Source organism: Arachis hypogaea, chromosome 15 (assembly GCF_003086295.3).
Source record: "Arachis hypogaea cultivar Tifrunner chromosome 15, arahy.Tifrunner.gnm2.J5K5, whole genome shotgun sequence".
Classification (NCBI taxonomy): domain Eukaryota; kingdom Viridiplantae; phylum Streptophyta; class Magnoliopsida; order Fabales; family Fabaceae; genus Arachis; species Arachis hypogaea.
This window is the reverse complement of record NC_092050.1, coordinates 54,960,423-54,980,444: the sequence shown is the minus strand read 5'-3', so window position 1 is coordinate 54,980,444 and position 20,022 is coordinate 54,960,423. Positions and strand designations below refer to the sequence as shown.

The window sequence follows — 20,022 nt, the reverse complement described above, 5'->3', positions numbered from 1 at the left end:
TTGCCTCTTGGAGCTTGATGCTGCCATGAATTTGAGTTGCTGTGTGAAGAGAGTGGAAGGTACGGATGGATGAGGAATTTGGTTGGTTAGGACAAGGTGTGATGAAGGAATTTGGATGCCAAAGGTGTGAAGTGTGAGAAATAGCACTTTGGGTGTGAAGGGGAAGTATGGACTAGGATTCACTTATATAGGGAAGTTAGGAGGAGATGAAAGGTGTGGATTGATGGGGTTGGTGTATGATGAACGGATGGGGTTGTGTATGGAATAAGCACAAGGATTACCAACTTTATGATGGGGTTGGTTCAGTTTCCAAGTTTGTTCTTCTTCCAATGTTTCATGGCAACCATTCCCAATGCATTCCCCCTTGAGACACGTGTGAATTATTCTCCTTTTGTGGTGTCCGAACCTTCCTCAATTAATTGTCCAATCAATCCCCTTTAATGCTCCTTTCCCTTTTCCTATAAAATAAAATAAGAAAAATTAATATCATTGAGAAATTTTATGGCTAGAATAATAAAGAAAAATAACTAGATTGTTTATTCATGAACACCAACTAACTAACTAACTGTGTATCCTTATATGCACATTGGTGGCACCTTGGGTGACACCAAACTTAGTTTGTAGCACTGTGATGAAAAAGTTTTGTTCAAGGCTCTAAGACTAGCATGCTCTGAATTGCATTCATGCTTTCTTGGCATGCTTTGAACACCACTTATTCTTCACTATATATTGCATAATAAGGATTTCACCAAGTGTTTGTCAAGTTTGGGTTATAATTCATGAATATTGACTTATTCACTATTTTCTAAAAGCATATAAAACATGGGTTGCCTCCCATGAAGCGCTTCTTTAGCGTCATTAGCTTGACGTTTCTCCTTCATCAGGGAGGTTGATAATGCTTCAAGTCTTCCCCTCTTGCTATGGACCTATATCCATTGGTTGTATCAATGATCTCTACGTGTTCCAAGGAGAGAACTCTGTTGATAGTGAAGACCTTAGGTAACTGAGATGGTACAGTGGGGAGATCAGGGGGGATATCTTGGAAGTAAGCTAAGATCACTTTATCCCCTGGAGAAAAGTCCTCGGTAGGGATCTTCTTGTTCTTCCACCTCCTTGGTACCTTCTTCTTTGTTCCTTGTGATGTTGTCTTACTCTTTGTGACCTCCTTCTCTAAGGAAATGTGGTTACTGGTCTCATATGATTCTGGTGGTTTGGGTTCCTCCTGATTTTCTTTGAGCTGTGGTAATTGATGTTTGGCTTGTTCATAAATCAAGGGAGTTCCCAGATGTGCTGGTTGTGCTTCAGTGCTTGTTTCTTCCTTCAGTATCTCACTATGATTCTTCCTTGGTTCCTTGTTCTCTTGATCTATTTCTTATCAGAGTTTGAAGACATTAAAGCTGAGTTATTCATCATGGATCCTTAAGATTAGCTCCCCTCGCTCTACATCTATGAGTGCTCTAGCTGTAGCTAGGAATGGTCTTCCAAATATGATTGGGTGAGTGTGACTCTCTTCCATGTCCAATATGACAAAGTCTGTTGGGAGGAAATATTTCCCAACCTTTGCCAACATATTTTCCACCACTCCTATTGCTTGTTTTTGAGTTTTATCAGCTAGCTTGATGACTATATCTGTGGGCATTATCTCATTGATCTGCAGCCTCTTCATAAGGGATAAGGGCATTAAGTTGATGCTTGCTCCCAAATCGCAGAGTGCTTTATCAAACATTGTTTCTCCTATGGCACAGGGGATGTGAAAGCTCCCTGGGTCCTTTCTTTTTGTAGGCAACTCTGGTTGAATGAGGGCGCTGCACTCCTTGTTCATCACTATAGTTTGGCCTCCCTTGAGTGAGCTTTTCCTGGGAAGTAGTTCCTTCATATACTTGATGTATGCAGGCATTTGTTGGATGGACTTGATGAATGGTATGTTTACATGCAGAGATACAAACAAGTCAAGAAATCTTGAGTATATTCTCTTCTCCACAGCACCATTGAGTAGTTGGGGAAAGGGTGCCTAGAGTCTCAGCAGCTCCTGTTGTGAGATTTTTGGTTCTTGGTGATCTTCTTCCTTCTTCTCTGCTGAGGTATCTCCAGGTTGTTCTGATGGCTTGTTTGGCTTGTCCTCAGTCTCTTTACCACTTATAGTGACCATCTTGCAATCTTCCCATCTTACTTTCTTTGTTTCACCTCTCGGATTTTTCTCTGTGTCACTTGGGAATCCATCTGTAGGTTTGGGAATCTGCTCAGAGAGATACCCCACTTGAGATTCCAACCTCTTGATGGTGTCTCCCTGGTTCTTTAAATTTGCTCGCACTTCCTCCTTGAACACCTTTTTATCTTGAATCTCTTTGCATATGCCTTCAAGCAGGTTCTCAATCCTTGAGAGTCTGTCATCAGATGATGGTAGGTTGGGATTGGAGGTAGAAGGATGAGGAGTGTTATTTTGGTTTTGATATGGATGTGGAGAGATGTTGTTATGGTGGTGTTGATATGTTCTCTGTGTGAATTGTTGGTGAGCTGCATTGTTGTTGGGGTTGTGATGTCTCTGGTCTTGGCTTTGATCTTGTTGATTACCCCACCCAAAGTTTGGATGATTCCTCCAACCAGGGTTGTAGGTTTTGGAGTATGGGTCATGATTTTGTCTAGGTGAATTCCCAATGTAGTTGGCTTGCTCCTGCTCACTCTCTGCCTCTGCATTCACTCCCTCTTGGGTTGTTGATGAGGTGGTGATTGCTGCTACTTGGTTTCTCTCCATCTTCTTGGTGAGGTCAGCTAATTGCTTGGTAATGAGCTTGTTCTGGGCCAGCAGAGCATCTACATTGTTTAGCTCCATCACTCCTCTAGTGTTCCCTCTTTCGGAGGCATAGAAGTAGTCATTCTCTGCTACAGTTTCAATGACATTTATGGCCTCCTCAATGGTCTTCTTCTTGTTCAGAGATCCCCCGGATGAGTGCTCTACTGCTTTCTTTGATTCATAAGAAAGGCCTTCATAGAAAATATGTAGCTGCACCCATTCATTGAACATATCTGGTGGACACCTCCTTGTTAGGTCCTTAAACCTCTCCCATGCTTCATATAGAGTCTCACCATCCTGTTGCCTGAAAGTTTGAACCTTAGCTCTCAGCCTGTTGATTCTTCGAGGAGGATAGAATCTGGCTAAAAATTTGTTCACCACATCTTCCCAGGTTGTCAAACTCTCCTTAGGGAAGGATTCTAGCCATTTAGATGCCTTATCCTTGAGTGAGAAAGGGAACAAAAGTAGTCTATAGGTGTCAGGATGAACACCATTAGACTTCACAGTATCGCATATCCTCAGGAAGGAGGTTAGATGTTGATTGGGGTCTTCTTGGACGCCTCCTCCGAATGAACAGTTGTTCTGAACAAGGGTGATGAGCTGTGGTTTTAGTTCAAAGTTGTTGGCATGTATGGTTGGATTTTGAATGCTACTCCTACAGTTTCCTGGGTTTGGGTTGATGTAGGAGCCTAAAACACTTCTCTCTTGCCCAGCATGATTTTCTAGACCTTCTCTGCCATGGTTGTGAGCCTCTTCTTCATGAATGTTCTCCATATTCTCCTCCATGTCTAGTTCAAAGTACTCTTCCTCTTCCTCAGCACTCACTACTCTTTTTCCTCTTGCTTCCCTCCTTAATCTAAGGAAGGTCCTCTCAGGTTCAATATCAAAGGAGGTTGAAGCCCCGCTTCTCCTTCCTGTCATACAACCAACAAGGTACAAGCAAGGAAACAGATCTAGAAAGTATTCTGTTAGAATTACTGTTAGTGTGAGTGATGCAATATATCAAACAGTTAGTGGGTTAGTGAACTGACTTGTAAATAACTAAAAAAAATAAACGAAAAAGTAGGGGGAAGGGAAGAAATTAACTAAAACTGAAAGCGAATTAACTCAATAGAAATTTAAATCAAACAAAAGAAAAATGCTCAATCTAGTTATCCTCCAATTTAATCATTGTTGATTAAAAATCAATCCCCGGCAACGGCGCCATAAACTTGATACGCACAAAATTGTCTCTCAACAAATTTTCTTCGACAAGTGTACCGAATTTGTCGTCAAGTAAAAACTCACAATAGAGTGAGGTCGAATCCCACAGAGATTGATTGATCATGCAAATTTAATTAGAGGAATGTTCTAGTTGAGCGAACCAGAATTTGATTTGAGATTTGCAGAAAATTAAATGGCGGGAAAGTAAATAGCAGAAACAGTAAATACTAGAAATAAAGAGCTGAATGTAAATGCGGAAAGTAAATTGCAGAATCTTAAACGGGAATGGGGTAATTGCTCATAAAAGGAAATGGCAGAAATTAAAAAGAATGGGTAAGATCAGAAATGGGGAGTTCATTGGGCTCAGGAGATGTTGCATTCTCCGGATCAAGTTCATTTTCATCTCTTCCTCAATCAATACATTCATTGATCTCCTTGGCAATCTTAACTGATCGAATTCCAATTTCTTAGTAATTCAATCTCTCAAATCTTGATCAATAGCCAATTCCTTGGTCAATTGCTCATGAGAAGAGATGAAGTATGGTCACTGATTATACCACATGCATTTCCCAAATCAAGTGTTGGTAGGATTATAGTCACATATCCATCCAAACCCAATTTGGTCCAGCATGAGAAAGCATTTCTAGCATGATTTCTTCATCCCTCTTTCAAGGTTCAGAAGAGATCCAAGTATGAATATCTTCTTTTCCAAGATAACTACCCAATTGGATGAAGATCGAAAGCTTTCTAGTAAAATCAAGAGAAAAGATAGAACAAGGAGAATGAAAACTAATATTGATCCATCAAATTACAACAGAGCTCCCTAACCCAATGAAAGGGGTTTAGTTGTTCATAGCACTGGAAAATGAAAACCAAGATGGAGAATACACGATGAAAGTAAACCTAGAAGTGCAGAGAAAGTAAAATACAGAGAGTAGTTCTATGCCAAAGGCTCCGTAAAGTTTTCCAACCTCTTTTTTTTTTAAAATAATTCAAAGCTACTCCTATATATACTACTCTTCCGATCTTCTAGTTGGCTCTTCAAGTCTTGGGTATGGGTCTCTGAATCTTGAGTTTGAAGCAGTTATCCTTTTCATTGGGCTTAGCTTTGCTTGCAGAGAGAAAAGGTGAAGTGGGCAGAGACTTTGGCTTAGGACGTTAGTGGTGTCAACGTTAAGTGAAAGTGTGGGTTCGATAACGTTAGTGACAATCACCTTTTTCACTAACGTTCCTAACCCAAATATGATCACGTTGACTTCAACGTTAGTAGCACTAACGTGACCACTAACTTTGCCTCTTGGTCCTTCGCACACGTTATTGGGACTTACCTTTCCCAATAACGTGGAGAGTCCTCCCTTGTCCCTACGTTAGAGTCCACGTTAACTAGGTTAACGTTGCTTCTAACGTAGTAATGCCAATCTTTCGAGAATGTTAGTGACATTTACCTTTGTCACTAACGTTCCAATGTGCCCCTCTTTCCCACGTTAGAGTCCACGTTAACTAAGTTAACGTGGCTTCTAACGTAGTCATGCTAGCCATCTCCAACGTTAGTGGCAAAGGTGAGTGTCACTAACGTTGACTCATCATCTCTTTATCCATGTTAGCTTCCACGTTAACTAAGTTAACGTTGCTCAAAGTGGCTCTTGGTGGTTCACCCCAACGTTAGTGACAAAGGTAAGTGTCACTAACGTTGGCTATCAATTTCTCTCTCCACGTTAGCTTCCACGTTAACTAAGTTAACGTGGGAGTTAACGTGGCTTATGGAGGCTTGTCCAACGTTAGTGACAAAGGTGAATGTCATTAACGTTGGCTTCTCTTTTGCTTCTTAACGTTAGATTCCACGTTAACTAAGTTAACGTGGAAACTAACCTGGCCAATTATGAGCTTGGTCCAACGTTAGTGACAAAGGAGAGTGTCACTAACATTGGCCTTGTTGTCTTCTTCCACGTTAGAGTTCACGTTAACTTAGTTAACGTGACTCTTAACGTGGGTTATGATGGCTTCGAGGGCGTTATTGGCGATTACTTTTCTCATTAACGTTGCAAAATAGCTCCTATTCCACGTTAGTGGTCACGTTAGTTAGACTAACGTGGCTGCTAACGTGGTTCTTCCTTGCTTCCTTTGTCCTTAAATCAAGCAATAAAGTGCATCAAAGTTCTAATCCAAATCATGAGACCTGCATGCTCTAATTTGTCATATAATTCATGCAAAATTCTCATGAAATCATGTAAAGTGCACAATGTATGCTTGAATCAAAATGTAAGTGAATATCTACCCAAAACTAGCTTATTTTCTAAGAAAATGCATGAAACTATCTTAAAAAAAGTAAAGAAAAGGTCAGTGAAACTGGCCAAAATGCCCTGGCATCACAAACCTCGGGTCGTCTCTCAAGGAATTGCAGGGAGGTGTAGTTATTATTGGTTATGGAAAAGTATCTTTTTGGGGTTTTGAATAAAGAATAAGGAATGTAAATGACAAGAAATTAAATTAATAACTAGAAAACCACTCAATTGTCCATTGCTCCCACTTAGTTAACTTCTAACTATGAAGGAAAGTCAAGTGGATGAATCAATTTGATTCCTCCAGTCTTAGTCAACTCCTAAGGAAAGACTAGCTTTAGAGGGATCCAAATTAATTAGCAACTTTCAACTATCAATCAACAAAGGAGTTTGATAACTCAAGAGTCTCCAATTACTCAACCAAAGCCAAAAGTGCAAAAATCTAATTCAAAACCCTCCCAAGCATTCTATCAAACACTTGGAAGGCATAACATAAAAACATAGAAAACTAGCAAGGAATATTAAATCTAAATAACCAATTGCAAACATCAATAACTAACAAATAATAGAAGAAGCAATAAATATGAAATACCTCAAATTACATTAAATAGGAATTTTGAATCTAACATGAAGAGTTCATAAATTAAATTGGAAAAATAAATAAATCAACAAGAGAGAATAAATAAACTATAATGATAGAACAATTAAAAGTGGAAGAGAAACTAAATTAAAGAAGAGTAGAGATCTCAAATTGAAAAGAACCAAACCTAAAAATCCTAAAACCTAGAGAGAGTAGAGAGCCTCTCTCTATAGAAAACTACATCTAAAACCTAAAAATATGTGAATGAAAGTTGTATGAATGAATGAATTATTGTGTCTGATGAATGAATGAATGGATGGATTATTCCCCCACTCTGCAGCTTCTATTCTGTGTTCTCGAGCTTGGAACTGGGCGCAAAAATAGCCCAAAAATCGCCCCCAGTGTTTTCAGCATGTGGCGCATGTCACGCGTGCGCGTCGTTTGTCTTCTACGCTAGCCACGTGTACGTGTCGCCCATGCGTACGCATCACTGCTAGCTTCTCAAAACTTCATTTTCTCACGTTTCTTCCACTTTTGTATGTTTCCTTTCCATCCTCTAAGCCATTCCTGCCCTATAGAGCCTGAAAACACTTAACACACAGATCACGACATCGAATGGTAATAAAGGGTAGTTAAATTTGACAGTTTAAAGGCCTAGGAAACATGTTTTCAACTATATCACAGGATTAGGAAGGATTTGTAAAACCATGCAAATTATATGAATAAGCGAGAAAAGAATTGATAAAAACCACTAAATTTAGCACAAAATAAACCATAAAATAGTGGTTTATCAGTCTTCCCACACTTAAACATTAGCATGTCCTCATGCTAAGCTCAAGAGAAGCTTAAGAGTGAGGAGGAATGGTAGAAAGTATGAAGTGTAACCTATCTATATGAGTGCAACTAAATGCAAAAAAATGATTCTACCTACTTGGTTAAAAATAGATAAACCTTTCTAGAACGAATATGAACTGGATTTCAGTAATTCAAATCATAAAATAAAGTACAAGTAAACTTGCAGAAGAAAATAGCTCATGAAAGCCGGGAACAATGAATCGAGCATCGAACCCTCACTGGAAGTGTATACACTCTAATTACTCAAGTGTTTAAGATTCGATTCTCTCAATTCTCTACTAACCTTGCTTTCTAAAACTTGCTCTTCTTCTACCAATCAAGAAAAATTTAATGCACAAATACACATATCAAGAGGTCTTTTAAGGGTTGTAATGGGGTCAGGGTCAAGGTAGGATTGTATTTGGCCAAGTGGACTAAAATATGAATCCTTAGTTAACTTAAATTTTCCACCTAACTTAAGACAATCCATGTAATCACAATACAAAATTTAACTACCCAATTACTATGTTTACCACATATTCATGCATCCGATTTAGAGTACAGTACATATGCATTGCTATCATCATTTACTTTTGGGCATTTTGTGCCCTTTTATTATTTGCTCCTTTTCTTTTCTTTTCTCCCTTTTTTTAATTTTTATTTTATTTTATTTATTTTATTTTATTTTTTTCTTTTATTTTTCTCAATGCACATGATTAAATTATTGAATGCATGAACATGTCCTAAACATTTCTTCCACGTTTTCATAAATATGTACAACACCCAATTCTTAAACCAAATGTTTCCAAACCCAACTTCCCCACACTTAAATCATGAACACTCTCACTAGTCTAAGCTAATCAAGGATTCAAATTAAGGACATTATTGTTTTACACTTAGAGTTAATGATGTACTAGAGTAAAGAACAAATGGGATACGTAGGCTCAACATTAGTTTACAAAGGATAATGACAAGGTTAAGGCAATATGGGTATGTAAGCTCAGTGAAACAAGATCTCAATCATATAAGTGCATGCATACGTCAAACAATGAAAATATAGAATTAAGCAAGACAAAGATCACAATTTTAGAGAGAAAAACACATAACAAAAATAAAATATTGGTTGATAAAATGCAACCAATCAAATAGGCTCAAAATCTTACTGGGTTTTGTGTGTTCGAGCTCTAAACCATGTTCCACAAGAAAATTTCTTCAAACAAGTTTAACAAGAAAGTTTTAATTTAAATTAGTGAAATACTATAAAAAGGTTCTTGAAAAAGAACTTATCACTCCAACCAAGTAGTGGTAGAAGAACATGCACAAAATCAAACAAATATGCAATCAAACATGCAAATGCAACAACTAATTTAACAAGGAAAATTAAACATTGGTGTTGAAATAGGAAATAACTAACCCAAGGAAGTTGGTATCGATATGCCCACACTTAAAGATTGAAACGTCCTTGGTGCATGCTAAGATGTGCAAGTGGACGGGTTGCTCCAACTGACGCTTTCTCCAAAGGTTGTGCAGATAGACTTGTCGGTTGCCCCATGTAAAAGTCTTTCGTTTCCAGACAGTATAAGTGCATATCAATGCAAATGGAATATATGTATCATAAAAATATAGCATTGACCTATGAATAATAATACCAACAATTTAAAACAAGTTACGAGCACCAAAATAATGTAAGAAAAATGCAACAGTTGAATAAGAACGTTCAACACCAAAGGGAAAATATCAAATTTAGAAAAGAAAATAAAAATATGCACAAAATTAAAATGCAATGAGTGAAGGTATGCAAATGCAATAAGAACGAATGAGGAATGAAAGAGAATTAGGATTGGGGGAGGGAATAATTGAAATCTGACGGAGTACTGGTTTAATTGTGCGTCGCATGCAACGCGTACGCGTGCGGCACGCGTACGCGTCGATCGCATAAAATGATGGTCACGCGTACGCGTCAGGGACGGGTACGCGTGACATGGGTTGTGCCATTCGCGCGAAGGCAGCCCTGCGCACGCACAACTCTCGGGTTGAAACACATGGGGAACAAAAAGACAGACGACGCATGCGCGTCAGGCAGGCGCACACGTGGATATCCAATTATTGAAACTGACGCGCATGCGTCAGGGACGCATACGCGTGGCAAAATTTATGCCTCTAGTACGGTTCCAGCGTGAGGGCAGCACAACTCTCAGGTTTGCACGCTTATTACACCGATTTCCCTATCCATGCCTGCGCGTCAGGGACGCTTACGCGTGCAAGCAACGCGCACGCGTGAGGTACGCATACGCGTGGACTTGCTTGTGCACAAGGCATGCTTCCTACGCCACTCCCGCGTAACTCTCAGGTTACTTCTTTGGTGTTGCGAAGTCACGCATGACGTGCACGCATCAGGGATGCTTGCGCGTCATACACCCAAATTCTCTCTTTTTTTCTATGTAGAATGCAGGTGATGATGCAGAAACTGTGAATGAACACTGATAAAAATAAAATAAAATAAAACTAAGAATAAAAATAAAAGATCATACCATAGTGGGTTGTCTCCCACCTAGAACTTTTTGTTAAATTCCTTAAGTTGGACATTTGGTGAGCTCTGTGTCATGGTGGCTTGTGCTTGAACTCATCTTGAAACTTCCAGTAGTGCTTGGACTTCCAAAAAGCTCTATCAATACCAAGTAAATTCCCCAAGCTTTGATGGAGTTCTTCACAAGTTCTGTGCTCCCAAAATTGATCCTCATGTATTCCTGGATCCCAAATCTTGTTTCTACACCTGTCTTGACGTGGATCACCATTGTCCCAACCGGGTGGCAAGCAGTCCGAATTATCAATGCAATACCAAACTCTTCTATTAGATCCAACCAAATGTTCACTCGTTCCACCCTTGCATCTAGTCCTTGAAGTATCAACCTTGATGAGCCTTGATTTATGGTGTTGGAAATCGTGATTCACACTTTTCACATCTCCGCACAACTAACCAGCAAGTGCACTAGGTCGTCCAAGTAATACCTTACGTGAGAAATGGTCGATCTCACGGAGATTGTCAGCTTGAAGCAAGCTATAGTCATCTTGTAAATCTCAGTCAGGTGGATTCAAATGGTTATGAGGTTTTGATAATTGGTGCACGAAATTGTGATCTTAGGCAACGGCGCCAGAAACTCTGTACGCACGTCTTAATAAATCATTTTTCATTCACAACTTCGATACAACTAACTAGCAAGTGCACTGGGTCGTCCAAGTAATAAACCTTACGTGAGTAAGGGTCGATCCCACAGAGATTGTTGGTATGAAGCAAGCTATGGTCACTTTGTAAATCTCAGTCAGGGCGGATATAAAATAGTTATGGAGTTTTCAAAAATATATAATAAAATAAGGATAGAAATACTTATGTAAATCATTGGTGAGAAAAATTTCAGATAAGCGCATAGAGATGCTTTTGTTCCTCTGAACCTCTGCTTTCCTGCTGTCTTCATCCAATCAATCTTACTCCTTTCCATGGCTGGCTTTATGTAAGGAAATCACCGTTGTCAATGGCTACTTTTAATCCTCTCTGGAAAATGGTCCGATGCACTGTCACTGCATGGCTAATCGTCTGAAGGCATCACCCTTGTCAATGGCTGCATCCCATCCTCTTGTGAAAATGGTCCAAATGCTCTGTCACGGCACGGCTAATCAACTGAGGTTCTCGATCATACTGGAATAGGATTCACCCTCCTTTTGCGTCTGTCACTATGCCCTGCACTCGCGAGTTTGAAGTTCGTCACAGTCATTCAATCCCAGAGTCCTACTCGGAATACCACAGACAAGGTTTAGACTTTCCGGACTCTCATGAATGGCGCCATCAATCTAGCTTATACCACGAAGATTCTGATTAAGAGATCCAAGAGATACTCATTCAATCTAAGGTGGAACGGAAGTGGTTGTCAGGCACGCGTTCGTGGTGGAATGATGATGATTGTCACGTTCATCACATTCAGGTTAAAGTGCGAATGAATATCTTAGAAGCGGAATAAGTTGAATTGAACAGAAAAATAGTAGTACTTTGCATTAATCTTTGAGGAACAGCAGAGCTCCACACCTTAATCTATGGAGTGCAGAAACTCTACCGTATGAAAATACATAAGTGATAATGGTTCAAGCATGGCCGAATGGCCAGCCCCCATGAAAGTCTAGGATAGCATAAAACTGATCAAAAATGTCTAATACAATAGTAAAAAGTCCTATTTATACTAAACTAGTTACTAGGGTTTACAGAAGTAAGTAATTGATGCATAAATCCACTTCCGGGGCCCACTTGGTGTGTGCTTGTGCTGAGCTTGAATGTTACACATGTAGAGGTCAATCTTGGAGTTGAACGCCAGTTTGTAACGTATTTCTGGCGTTCAACTCTGGCTTGTGATATGTTTCTGGCGTTTAACTCCAGACAGCAGTGTAGAACTGGCGTTCAACACTCTTTTACGTCATCTAAACTCGGCCATATATGGACTATTATATATTGCTGGAAAGCCCTGGATGTCTACTTTCCAACACAATTAGAAGCGCGCCATTTTGAGTTCTGTAGCTCCAGAAAATCCACTTTGAGTGCAAGGAGGTCAGAATCCAACAGCATCAGCAGTCTTTCTTCAACCTCTGAATCTGATTTTTGCTCAAGTCCCTCAATTTCAGCCAGAAAATACCTGAAATCACAGAAAAACACACAAACTCATAGTAAAGTCCAGAAATGTGAATTTAACATAAAAACTAATGAAAACATCCCTAAAAGTAACTAGATTCTACTAAAAATATACTAAAAACAATGCCAAAAAGCGTATAAATTATCCACTCATCAATAATTAAAATAGAAATAAAACATAAAATAAAATAAAGTTACTTATGTAATTCATTGGTGGGAATTTCAGATAAGCGTCTGGAGATGCTTTGTTGCTTATGAACTTCTGCTTTCCTATTGCCTTCATCCAACCATGCGTTACTTCCTTCCATGGCAAGCTGTAAGATCCTCTCAGTGAAAATGGTCCTCTACAGTTTCTGCACGGCTAATCAACTGTTATATTTCTCGTCTCAAATGAAAAATACCAGGTATAGCTACCGCATGGCTAATCATCTGTCGGTTCCCGCTAGCATCGGAATAGAATCCATTGATCCTTTTGCACACTGTCACTTGCACCCAACATTCGCAGGTTTGAAGCTCGTCACAGTCATCCCTTCTCGGATCCGACTCGGAATACCACAGACAAGGTTTAGACTTTCCAGATCCCAGGATTGGCTGCCAATTATTCTAACCTATACCACGAAGATACTAATCTCACGGACTCGGTCCGTGTATTAGATATCCAAGAGAATATACTCTAGTTGTCGTCCAATGACTATGTTGAACATCATGTAGACCGCTTTGTGGTTGTCAGGCACGTGGATCTTGGCTAAGCGAGTAACGAAGATTGGGTGATTGTGACGGGTCACCCCTTCATTCTAACTAAACTGAATTAAGAACGAGAGTATATCTTGGAGAAGAAGTAGGCGTGAATTGAATAGAAAACAGTAGTAATTGCATTAATTCATGAAGAACAGCAGAGTTGCACACCTTAAGCTATGGGGTGTAGAAACTCCACCGTAGAAAATACATAAGTGAAAAAGGTCTAGGCATGGCCGTGAGGCCAGCCTCCATGCCAAAGGTCTAAGGACTAAACGTCCAGAGATGTGAACACAATAGTAAAAAGTGCTATTTATACTAAATTAGTTACTAGGGTTTACAGAAATTAAGTAACTAAGTGCAGATAGTGCAGAAATCCACTTTTGGGGCCCACTTGGTGTTTGCTTGGGCTGAACATTGAGCTTTACACGTGCATAGGTTGTTCCTGGAGTTAAACGCCAGCTTGGGTGCGAGTTTGGGCGTTTAACTCTAATTCTGGTGCCAGTTTGGGCGTTTTATGCCAATATGTTTTAAGCTGGCTTTGGACGCCAGTTTGGCTCATCAAATCTCAGGCAAAGTATAAACTATTATATATTTCTGAAAAGCCCAGGATGTCTTCTTTCCAACGCAATTAAGAGCGCGCCAAATGGGCTTGTGTGGCTCCAGAAAATCCATTTCGAGTGCAGGAGGGTCAGAATCCAACAACATCTGCAGTCCTTTTTCAGCCTCTGAATTAGATTTTTGCTCAGGTCCCTCAATTTCAGCCAGAAAATACTTAAAATCATAGAAAATACACAAACTCATAGTAAAGTCCAGAAATGTGATTTTGAATAAAAACTAATAAAAATATATAAAAAGTAACTAAAACATACTAAAAACTATGTAAAAACAATGCCAAAAAGGGTATAAATTATCTGCTCATCACAATACCAAACTTAAATTGTTGCTTGTCCCCAAGCAACTAAAAACAGAATAGGATAAAAAGAAGAGAAAATACAATAAATTCCAAATTTATCAATGAACTTAGCTTCAATTAAATGAGCGGGACTTGTAGCCTTTTTGCTTCTGAACAGTTTTGGCATCTCACTTTATCTTTTGAAGTTCAGAATGATTGGCATCCATAGGAACTCAGAATTCAGATAGTGCTATTGATTCTCCTAGTTCAGTATGTTGATTCTTGAACACAACTACTTTATGAGTCCTGGCCGTGACCCTAAGCATTTTCTTTTCCAGTATTACCACCGGATACATAAATGCCACAGACACAAAACTGGGTGAACCTTTTCAGATTGTGACTCAGCTTTGCTAGAGTCCCAAGTTAGAGGTGCCCAGAGCTCTTAAGCACACTCTTTTTTGTTTTGGACCACGACTTTAACTGCTCAGTCTCAAGCTTTTCACTTGACACCTTCACTCCACAAGCACATGGTTAGGGACAGCTTGGTTTAGCCGCTTAGGCCAGGATTTTATTCCTTTGGGCCCTCCTATCCATTAACGCTCAAAGCCTTGGATCCTTTTTACCCTTGCATTTTGGTTTAAAGGGCTATTGGCTTTTTCTGCTAGCTTTTTCTTTTTCTTTCTTTTTTTCTTTATTTTTTTTTCGCATTTTTTTTTCGCAAGCTTTTGTTTTTCACTGCTTTTTCTTGCTTCAAGAATCAATTTTATGATTTTTCAGATTATCAATAACATTTCTCCTTTTTCATTATTCTTTCAAGATCCAACAATTTTAACATTCATAAACAACAATGTAAAAAATATGCACTGTTCAAGCATTCATTCAGAAAACAAAAAGTATTGCCTCCATATCAAAATAATTAAGCTAATTTTAAGATAGAATTTGAAATTCATGTACTCCTTGTTCTTTTGCAAATAAAATCATTTTTCATTTAAGAGAGGTGAAGGATTCATAGGACATTAATAGCTTTAAGACATAGACACTAGACACTAATGATCATGTAATAAAGACATAAACATAGACAAAACATAAAGCATAAAATAAAAAAACAGAAAAATAAGAACAAGGAAATTAAAGAACGGGTCCACCTTAGTGATGGTGGCTAGTTCTTCCTCTTGAAGATCTTATAGAGTGCTTGAGCTCCTCTATGTCTCTTTCTTGCGTTTGTTGCTCCTCTTAAGATCCATGAGTGGGCTCTCTTGTTTACTCCATCCTCTTTCTAGTGATGGAATTTTGAGATGAATCTCTCCATCTCCCATGACTCGGAGTTGGAAGTAACTACCTTCCCTTTCCTCATCCTAGAGGTTTCTCCGACCTTAGGTGTCATTAATGGTTATGGAAAAACAAACAGCAAAGCTTTTTCCATGCCAAATTTAAAAGTTTTGCTCGTCCTTGAGCAAAATAAGATAGAAGGGAGTAGAAGAAGAATGATGCGATTAATTTTGAAAACTTATTAATGTATACAAGAAAAATTAAAAAGAGTTGAGAAGAATTTGAAAAGATATGTAAGTTTTGAAAATGTTTTGGAAGGAATTGAAAAGAATTGAAAAAGAATTAAAAAGAATTGGAAAGATTATTAATTTTTTGGAACTAGAAATTGAAAGATGAATGTTCAAAATATGTTTGATGCAAAAAATTATGAATTAAAACATGAAAAATTGAAAAAAATTGAATTGGAAACAAAATTACCTCCCTTGTGTCATCTTGGCGTTAAACGCCCAGCAGATACCCCGGCTGGCGTTAAACGCCAGGAATCCTTCTTTACTGGGCGTTTTTCTGAATGCCCAGAATGATGCCATTTCTGGCGTTAAATGCCCAGAATGCTGCCTGCATGGGTGTTAAACGCCCATTCTACTATCCTTACTGGCGTTTAAACGCCAGTAAGCCTGTCCTCCAGGGTGTGCTATTTTTGATGCTATTTTTTATTCCACTTTAATTCTGCAGCTATTTTTATGACTCCACATGATCATCAACCTAAAGAAAACATAAACATAAAATAACAATGGAAAACAAATAAATATAATTAAATAACACTAGGTTGCCTCCCAATAAGCGCTTCTTTAATGTCAATAGCTTGACAGTGAGCTCTTACAGAGCTTCACAGATACTTAGAGCATGATTGTGGCCTCTGAACACCAAACTTAGAGTTTGAATGTGGGGGCTCTGTTTGACTCTGTATTGAGAGAAGCTTTCAATGCTTCCTCTCCATGGTTACAGAGGAAGATCCTTGAGCCTTAAACACAAGGTAGTCCTCATTCAGTTCCTTAGTGAGCAAGGGCAGTTCATCCTCCCAAGTCTCATTACTAAATAACTTGGCATTTAGCTTCATGGTTGCTCCTAGATACCAAGCAACATGCTCTTCAGCAATGTCATCATCCTCTTCAGAGGAAGAATACTCATCAGAGTTCATGAATGGCAATAGTAAGTTCAGTAGAATCTCTATGGTCTCTGGATGAGCCTCAGATTCCTTTGGTTCCTCATTAGGGATCTCCTTAGTGGTCAGTGGACGTCCATTGAGGTCTTCCTCACTGGAATTGACTGCCTTTCCCCCTTCTGTGCATTTGATGGGAAATTTGTGGTAAAATGAATTTCCAAAACAACCAAAACTCACCGGCAAGTATACCGGGTCGCATCAAGTAGTAAAACTCACGTGAGTGAGGTCGATCCCACAGGGATTGATGGATCAAGCAACTTTAGTGGGTGATTAGTTTAGTCAAGCTAACATTTAAGTGAGATTGGGTGAAACTTAAAGCAACAGAATGTAAATTTGCAGGAATTATAAAGTGCAGTAAGTAAAATTGCAAGTAACTTAAAGAGCAAGAAATGTAAATTGCAAGAATCTTAAATTGCAAGAAATGTAACTTGCATGAAAAGTAAATGGGGCTGGGTGCTGGAAATTAAAGAAAGCAATGGATCCAAGACAAGAAAAGTAAATTCAGATTTGCAGCAAGCTCAAAGTTAAAGTGTAGAATGTAAATGTGCAGGAAATGTAAATTGGAAGCAATGCAGTAGAAAGTAAAAATTGCAGAGAAGGAAATTGTAGCAGAAAAGTAAATCAGCAAGAAAACTCAAATCAATTGTGAAATCTAGAAAGACAAGTGAAGATCTCAGGGGCTCAATGAGACTAGAAAACAAGTCTAGATCTCAAGTCCTTCTTTGATCCAATAAAGAACAATTTGCAAAAGAAATGAAGATGAAAGCAGTAAACAGAGTGTTGATTCAGATCCTTAATTCACTGAAATTTTGTAGACGAAGAACAAGAGAAATCTCAAAGTGAGAATGAAACAGAATTCCTTCAATTCTCAACCCAAGATTCAAAACAAAGAGAAAAACTAAAGAGAGAGAGTTCTCTATTCCTAATGCTCCCTTGTGGAACCAGCCTCCAATGCTCTCTATTAGAGCCAACCTCCTAATGCTGTAGCAGAGCTCGCCTTCAATGCTCTCTATCAGAGCCAACCTCCTTAGTAAAATGAAACTAATGCCTTTATATAGGCTTTTACAAAATGAAAATGAAATTGAAATTAACGACAAATTACAATTAAATGAAATTCCTATTTTATCTATCTCTTGTGCCTTTGAGTGATGATAATGGACTTTGCTTGCTTTGGATTTAGGTTGAAGATGGCCTCTGTTGATTGCTCTTGGAGTTGGAGAGAAACCCACTTGTGAACCGGGCCATGAACCGGAAAAGCTTGAGTAAAAGTTTGAGGTCAAACTTTTACTCAAACTTTTCATATCAGCTAGCCTTCCTTGCTGCCATCCACGTTTGAGCCAAAGTTTGAGGTCAAACTTTGAGCCAAACGTGGATCCCTTTTGTATGCTTCTTGGGGGCTATTTTGTCCTCTTGTCACGTTGCCAATTTTATGCCCAATATAGACTATTATATATAGTTGGAAAGCTCTGAATGTTAGCTTTCTAACCCACTTAGAATCACCTCAATTGGACATCTACAACTCAAGTTATTCTTGTTGGAAGTATGCCCCAAAAACATGATGTGGCGCCAACGTTTGCCTAAAAGCTTGAGGGCAAACGTTGGCGCAAGCTTTTTGCTCCTCCAGGGTGTGTTTGTTGTGGCGCCAACGTTTGCCTAAAAGCTTGAGGGCAACCGTTGGCGCAAGCTTTTTGCTCCTCCAGGGTGTGTTTGTTGTGGCGCCAACGTTTGCCTAAAAGCTTGAGGGCAAACGTTGGCGCAAGCTTTTGCTCCTCTAGGGTGTATTCAACTTCTTCCAAAAGTTTGAGCTAAAGTTTGAGGTCAAACTTTTGCTCAAGCTTTTTGTTCTCTCCTGCTACTTGCCATTTCTTCTTTCTTCAACCTTCTTCAAAGCTCTTTTCACCTATCATTAATCAACCAAGCACATCAAAGCTATGCTAAAAATCATGAGATTGTTATTCTTTCATAATATATGACAATTATAGCACAAAATCTCATGAAATTGCATTAATTTATCCATGGTTGATTAAATCAAAGGAAACATGAAATTCTACCCAATTGGCTTACTTATGGCTCAAGAAAGTACATAAAATCAATTGAAAACAAAAGAAAAAAACTAGTAAAACTAGGCTAAGATGACTTGTCATCACAACACCAAACTTAAATCTTGCTTGTCCCCAAGCAAGCAGTAAAACATAAGGAAAATTACTAGAAGCAAAGAAGTGTATAAGCCTTTTATTGGAAGACATTAAATACTGGTAAATGGGGTTTTTATGCATGGTATCTTAGGGATTTTTATTCTGGGGCTGAGACATCAACATTCCTTTGGATCTTTACTTGAATTACAAATAAAATAAGACTTGTTATTGCTTGGGAAATTTTTTTTTCTTGGCTGAGGCTTAATGCTATGTGATAAGGCAGCTTTTTAGAGTAAGCTTTCAGCCAGCATTCCCACCCCAGTTGGTTCAAGATGCTAGGTGTTGAAACACCCCTATGGGCTTACTTGCTCAAGCCTCTCCTTAGCACACACACATCACAGGCATTTAGCTTGTTTTGTTTATCTCTGTTTGTTCTTTGGAAATTGATGCCCAGCACCTCTTTGGGTTACTAAATGCTTTGTCTCAAAGTAGCTCTTGATGGTGGACTTTTGGTTGGCAATCCCGGGTTAGTTAACCTAAGTTGCCAGGTGATGAAGCACCCCTTAGAACTTAGTTATCCAAGCTTATCTTTGTACAAGGACATCACAGGCATTTATCCAAATTCGCAGCCATTGGTGCCCAACCTTGTGTATTTCTTTTTGCTTCTTTCTTTTGCATTTTCTTTCTTTTATTTTGGACCTTTTTCTTTTGTCAAGTCTCATGAAATGTAACTCAAGTTCATATCACAAAGTCATACCAGCATTCAGCCTTATTTATAAATCAACTAATGAACCAGCACATACCACCACATAATCTTATTTTGTCTCATATCATACCAGACTTTTACTCTTTCTCTATTTCACAGTTATTTCTCTTTTATTCAAGCATGAGGAACAAAGCATATAATTCAAGTAAGATGAAAATGAATCAAGCACTTAGACTAGTAAGCCATAACAACATGGAATCAAACAAACTCGCGGACAGTAAATGAATCTAAGAAGACACTAATAACAGGGGACATTTGCACTTTCAATTTATATATTTGAACTAGAATCAGTCAGAGAACAATACAACCTCTTGGAGTCTATTCGTTTCCTCTGTGTCATCATCATTGTTGGGTTCTATGTCCTTCCTCTATCCATGATGATGTACCTTTTCCTCCAAGAGATTGAATGACTTCCTACAAAAGATATTGAAAGTTGCTTGTTCCCCAAGCACTTGAGAGCCAGTTAGCATGCATGTATGCTTGTGATTCTGTGAACCTAAGTTGGTGTGGGAACACCAAACTTAGTTCCTTGCCTACTTCTATATGTAGTAAAATAAATACATGCATGGAACATTAAGTACTTTTATTAAGGAAATAAACTATGCCCTAGAAAATAAACTATGAACTAAAAAAAACTAAAA

At 38.7% G+C, this 20,022-nt stretch overlaps 1 protein-coding gene and 1 non-coding gene across 2 annotated transcripts in view; one reads left to right on the top strand and one right to left on the bottom strand.

The window, feature by feature from the left end:
* The window catches only part of LOC114925351 (uncharacterized), an 80,678-nt gene that overhangs the window by 27,205 nt on the left and 33,451 nt on the right, over nucleotides 1–20,022 (bottom strand). The gene's annotated exons all lie outside the window — the stretch shown is intronic.
* Nucleotides 3,018–3,124, top strand: LOC112753265 (small nucleolar RNA R71). Its single transcript, XR_003177658.1, has one exon. It is a non-coding gene; the product is annotated as a small nucleolar RNA R71 (small nucleolar RNA).